The following is a 6,340-nucleotide window of genomic DNA, read 5'->3' on the forward strand; positions in this document are numbered from 1 at the left end:
AAGTCCCCCGCCTCGGGGTCAGGATATCATCCCAGCGGCTCCCAGTGGCAAGCTATCAGCACCAATCACATATAAAGTTATATGCGCGGGGCTCACAGATTATGAAGCACCGGGGGAAGGCCTTTATTTAGCTAATTCTCTTCTGTTCGCAGACATACATCTTTCTGCAGTGGTGCTTTGATAAGACCTCAGGGACACGCATGTTTTAATTAGACCTCGCAGCACGAGCAGACCGGCTGTACAGTTCATAAGAAACTTCCTTTTCTTAATTTCTTTATTTATTTTCCCACAGTTCTCTCTCTCTCTCTCTCTCTCTCTCTCTCTCTCTCTCTCTCTCTCTCTCTCTCTTTCTCTCTTTGTGACAAGCGATGTGTAATTAGCAGGCATATGTGCATTTGCATATATGCGGCTGGGTGACATGTTTCATCCTATTTGAATAAGTAGACATGTACTCGATGTGATATCCCTGAAGTGAATACATGAATACCAGACGCTAATTATCCCAATCTTGCAAATGATCTACTTAAATATTAATATCTTTTTTTTTTAACTTTGCATTGTTTGCTGGGAGGGTTTTTTTTTCATGTTAGAGAGAGAGAGGGCAACAGAAGTGTGTGTGTGTGTGTGTGTGTGTGTGTGTGTGTGTGTGTGTGTGTGTGTGTGTGTGTGTGTGTGTGTGTGTGTGTGTGTGTGTGTGTGTGTGTGCGTGCGTGCGTGCGTGCGTGCGTGCGTGCGTGCACGTGTGTGTGCGCCCAACAATTCCGCCAGGACAGTGGCCACTCTCGTCATCGGTGTGCGTTGTTTCATGTGAATACGTGCGCGTGTACACACACACACACACACACACACACACACACACACACACACACACACACACACACACACACCCCATCTCGTCTGTAAACCACCACGTCGCTGTCATCCCAGCAACAGATAATAGAAGCCAGGATGAAAGCGCCATGCATGACAAGTTGTGGAATCAGAAAATAACACGGACGACTGACCAATTCAACATGGAGAATATACAAGACCTGGGTCAAACTCTACACACACACACACTGTGCTGTTTGTTTTAACCCATTTTGGGCGGGAACCCCTTTTGGTGATAGCATTATGTTATGCTTTAGCTATTGAAAAATAGCAGATCTACAAGCTCATAGCGCGCCACCGAGTGGCGCGCTACGAGCTTGTAGGTCTGCTATTTTAGAAAAATCGAAGAACGACTGACAGAAACATAGCTTTTTCAGAAAACTGTCAGGATGTAAAAGACATTTTTAGAATCTGATCTCAGGTCAGAATGGGTTAACACTATGGTGTACCGTAGGGCTGAGGCTTATAGTACACACGACAAACCCAGGAAATATGGACGGTGAAAATAATCATTATTATTATAATGGCATCGTCCTTTATTTGGAAACTAACAGACATGTCACACCTTGTTCCTCATTTGGGAGAGTCAATCAATGACACACATCTTACAAGTTCAAACAGCGATCATATGCATTATACGACTGTTTTTGGGCGTCCCTTATTCTTCTTAGAAACAACGGATGCCCAGTCAGGTCAGTCTCCACAAGCTGTCATTTAGTGCATATTATTTATTATCGTGATTTACCCGTCACTTCTCGAAGGCCTATAGCTCACATACTGTAGCAACCATAGGTAGCAACAGACAATAACACAACCGCCCTCTAGCCCTGCACCTCCGTTTCTTTGATTGACAAGCTAAACAGCCAATGAGGGCACCCTGGGCAAGACCTACGCTGAAAAGACTATCAGCGGAAGTTGCAGGATTTTAGCGGAAGTATTGCCCAAGGAAATGACGTTGATGCTTTACAAATCAGTTTACATTCTCCGCGAATGAAACAAGTGTTGTGATTGGTCGGGAAAATATCGTATCCGGGGGAAATACATCTGACTGATGTTCCGGAGGATACATCCGCCCGATAGCTTCTCTGCCTTACGTTGTGACCAGGCTCTTCTTTTCGCAGAAAAGTAAGCCTGGGACAGAGGCTACAATGAGGGTACTCTACAGAGTCTTTACCCCACTCCCCCCTCCTCTCTTCACTATCGACGGAGAACGATTTGCTCAATGACCGAACATGTCGGGTCTGTCCCGATCACAGTCGATAAGGTCAAGACTAGCTATCGACAACCTGCCGACAGGCAGGAGACTGTAGGAAACGCATTCCGCCGCAGAATCTCGAAGGTTTCGGTGCCGTCTGGAGCCAGCTATATTTCAATTTCAGTAGTAGTAGTTGGCAACTTAGGGCAGTATTATGCGTGTCTTAAGTACCAGGTCTTATTACTTAACTTAAGACCTGGAGGCGTGATCAATGCCATTTGGCTATTCTGAGTGGCCAAACAGCATTGACCACGCCTCCAGGTCTTAAATTAAGTCATAAGACCTGGTACTTAAAAAACGCATAATACTGCCCTAACAGTGTTCCCCATGCAGGCCAGCAACATACATTTCTCATGTATAATCCACTCATAAAGCACTCCGAGATGCTCAACACAGTAAGCCTTTGGTGGTATTATAACTCCTTATGATGCCATGTCCTCTGACATGCGTGTTCACCAATGTATTTTGCGTATCGCTGCAGATTTACGGCTGTCGGAAATTGACAATATTACCACAATATTTTTACCAAGGTGAAAAGCAATAACACTAAACAAGAGTGGGACATGTAACCGCATCAAATCACCACCCTGTCCTATCCAGGAGGGACCAGTAGTATAGGCTACGGGGAGAGATACAATAAGCGAAAAGAAGAGATGGATTACTTCATAGCTCGATTAAAATCTCACATCATGCACAGCCATTTGAACTGTATGGCTGCGTTGATGCAGTCCTTCAGTTGGTATCCCAGTCTAATTATATTAACATAGTCATACTGGATGGCAATTCCACATGTGACCCCATTGGGTACCATTAGTAACTCAATCATGCCATACATACATGTACAACGATGTACTGTACTGGACAGAATGGCCTTTGATGCCACTTTCTACTGCATGACACTTGAGAAGTCCAGTGCAATTCTATCAATGCAACAACACTAAGGCATAACTAAGGAAGTATGTACTCAGGTACTGTACTTAATTTACTAAAACAATCTTGAGCTACCTTTACTTTTGTATTTGTATTTCCATTTTCCGTTCATTTATATTCTACTCCACTACATAGGGCCGATTCATACTCCTATTTTACCGCTGTAGCACCGAAGAGCCGACTTTAGGACGGTACCCCCCCCCCCCCCCCTACCCCCCCCCACCCCCAGCGAACCTCAAATGATGTCACATTGTAGGCTCTACAGAGCCGAACCGACTTTTATTCGGCTCTAAAATAGGAGTATGAATCGCGCCATATCCTGGAGAAACCTCTCGGAGTCACTGAATCTACAATGTCTTTCACCGACAGTCAAATGAAACCTCAATATATTTTCTTTAATTATTCATGACAAGTAGATTTCTAGATGCAAGTTTTTTTTTCCCCCCGTCCTTTTTTTTCTTCTTCTCCGTATAGCATTAATGATGTACAATTGCAATGGTCTTTTGATGCTGTTTGCTAAGTGCATCGGACAATGAAAAGCCTGTGGATACTGTGCGGCTCGCGGGCTGATGATTACAACTCTAGTCTTAATTGCATGCTAGTTTTGATGTAAAGCAATCACGGGGGCCATCTGTGTGAAGTGGATATGTTTGTTTGATCTGTGTCTGTGTGTGTGTTTGAATGTGAGCACTTGGCTAACTAAAGTCATGCACGAAACGAACAAAGCAAAGAGTGCGTGCGTGCGTGCGTGCGCGTGAGCATGTGGGCATCGGTGTGCACGCCCACACACACGCCAAGGATCCATCAAGGTCTGTCGAAGCTTGCGTTGTACGAAACACTCAATCAATCATGACCACAAACTACAGGACACCGCCCGCCTTCTAGCTCATTAAAAACGAGCGCAACACAACGCAAGAAAATATACCCTGAGCAAATTAAGTTGTGTCCTAATTGTTTTCCTGTTTGTGAGCCTTTCCGACAACTTCAGAAAGCATTTGTTTGTTGCTTGATGTATGCTCGCCGTGCCTTCGGGCGATGTTTTTTATGACCATTATTATTCAAATGAGCTAGAAATGTGTTTTGAAAGTCCTAAATCACTGAGCATGAATGGCTACCCTTGGCGTTTATAAATGACTTTCCACACGAGGCGAAAGCGGCTTGCCTGCGTTGGTTCACTCCACTGAGCTCATTTGGGTGTTTGGGGGCCTGTCAACAGAAATTGTTCATCAAAAATCAGTTCATTTGACAAGTTTCATTGGAAAGTTTGACAACACTTTTCACTATAGTTACTATCTTCTGACAAACAGTGATGTGATGATAGGCTAAATGTAATATAGGAAAGTGGGTAAACTCCACTTGACTCAGAGAACAGCTAAAGCCTTAAGCTACGTATACGCGCACACCGACTCAGTCGACGACGCAGCTTGACATGCTGGACCGCTTTTCCATCTGGCGCGGTCTGGGGTTGTGTATGCGTGTTCTGGGGCAGTGTCACATGCATAACATGTCTTTTAATGATACTGTAGACTTAATTACGTCTACAGTATATTTCGTTTTACGCTATTTCGTTTGACATTGCCGTCTAGTATGAAAACGTTTGAGAGTAAAGTTCATGTTTACTCTGCTTATTCCAATCTCACAGTAACTCAGAGTTATCTCGCACTTACTTAGTGGAGTTAGTAACTCCACTAAGTACGTAAGTGCGAGATAAGTAAGTCACTAGTCTGGACAAGAGCGTCTGCTGAATGCCTAAATAGTCAATTGTAATCTGGTGGTGACCGGCATAAAAACCACCGATAACGTCTCTACAGTAAGTAGAACGTAGAGCATTATTTCGCAGGGAGTACATCGTGAGTAGAGTATTATGATTATCATAGACTAAGTAGGAGTAAGGTGGAAAGAGCGAAATTGCTTACAGAGGTTTTGCTACTTTAATTAAATTTTACTTAACGTTTGGCATCTCATGGAGGCAAAAGTCCAGGCGTTTTTTTTTAATGCAATGTCAATTGAATAACAACTTAAGTAGTTTTTTATGGGTCTCTAGTCGTCGAGTAGCTAGTGTAATTATCTTTGCACAACTGCTCAGTCGGTGTAAAAGTTCCTGCTTATTCTTGGAAGCACGTGCACGCGCTCGTACACACACACACACACACACACACACACACACACACACAAACACACACACACACACACACACACACACACACACACACACACACACACACACCCCCACGCATACAGCCATGTCTTGATTAGGTTTTCATAAAGTCTGCGACTGTGCTGAGTCTGTAATTGACTTTGACAGCGGAAGCCTCCATGTCCTATGGCTATGTTAAACGAACAATTTACATCTTCATTTCAAATTCTACATGGATAAAAAGCTATTAATTACATTAGCTTGGGAAGCCTCCATTCCGACTGCGTGGAGCGTGTGTGTGTGTGTATGATTGCATGCATAACCACTTGAACCCTAGCATCCTTATTCCGGGGTTAACATTCAGTGAAAATACTAGCTCATCTACATGCATCTATTTTCGCCTATTTTACTTTTTTGCTTATTTCTCTTGCAGAGTCTGGCAACACTACACCTCCTCAAGGAATCCAGACGCTCTGGATTAGGAGCTGAAATGAAATGCCTAAATTGTCAGTCAGGAGAGACTGAGGGGCTGCCATCGTGCAGCCTCCAGCTTTTCACCAGAGGAGAAAAACTGAAATTATTTATTTTTTATCCGAAATGAGTTAATAGCACAGGCAGACTCTTCACATACTAGAGAGCATGTCTGAAATAAGTGTCAGAGCTGAAATCGACATGTAAATATGAAATAAATGATGTAGCTAGGTGTAATGTTAGAGTCCACAGAAGTGAACCTTTCAAGCCTGTTTTCTCAACTCGCTGTTTTCTGTAAGACATCACTCTATAAGCCATATCTCCAAAACTGGTGGTTTAAACTGAACAACCAATATGTCAATTTGAAGCTATGATTCCATGCTTTCATATGACATGAAAAAACCAATCCAATGGCAGTCCCTCAGTCAAATCTGGTCACAGAATGTGCATAGTCTATATAGGATATGGATATTAGGAGGATACACTGTACACATTGGCTACTGTACTGTAAGGTCATGCTTATTCTTTTACACATAAACATCCTATATTAATATTGGCTAATGGGAGGCAGACCTCTGACGTCACTCGGACTGAGCCATATAAGGAGTTCCTAATGCAGCTTCGCCCCAAATATGGAGTGTGTTGTCTACCTCAATGTGTCGTCACGGCATCCCTCT

This window comes from Electrona antarctica, assembly GCF_951216825.1.
Source record: "Electrona antarctica genome assembly, chromosome: 20".
NCBI classification, from domain to species: domain Eukaryota; kingdom Metazoa; phylum Chordata; class Actinopteri; order Myctophiformes; family Myctophidae; genus Electrona; species Electrona antarctica.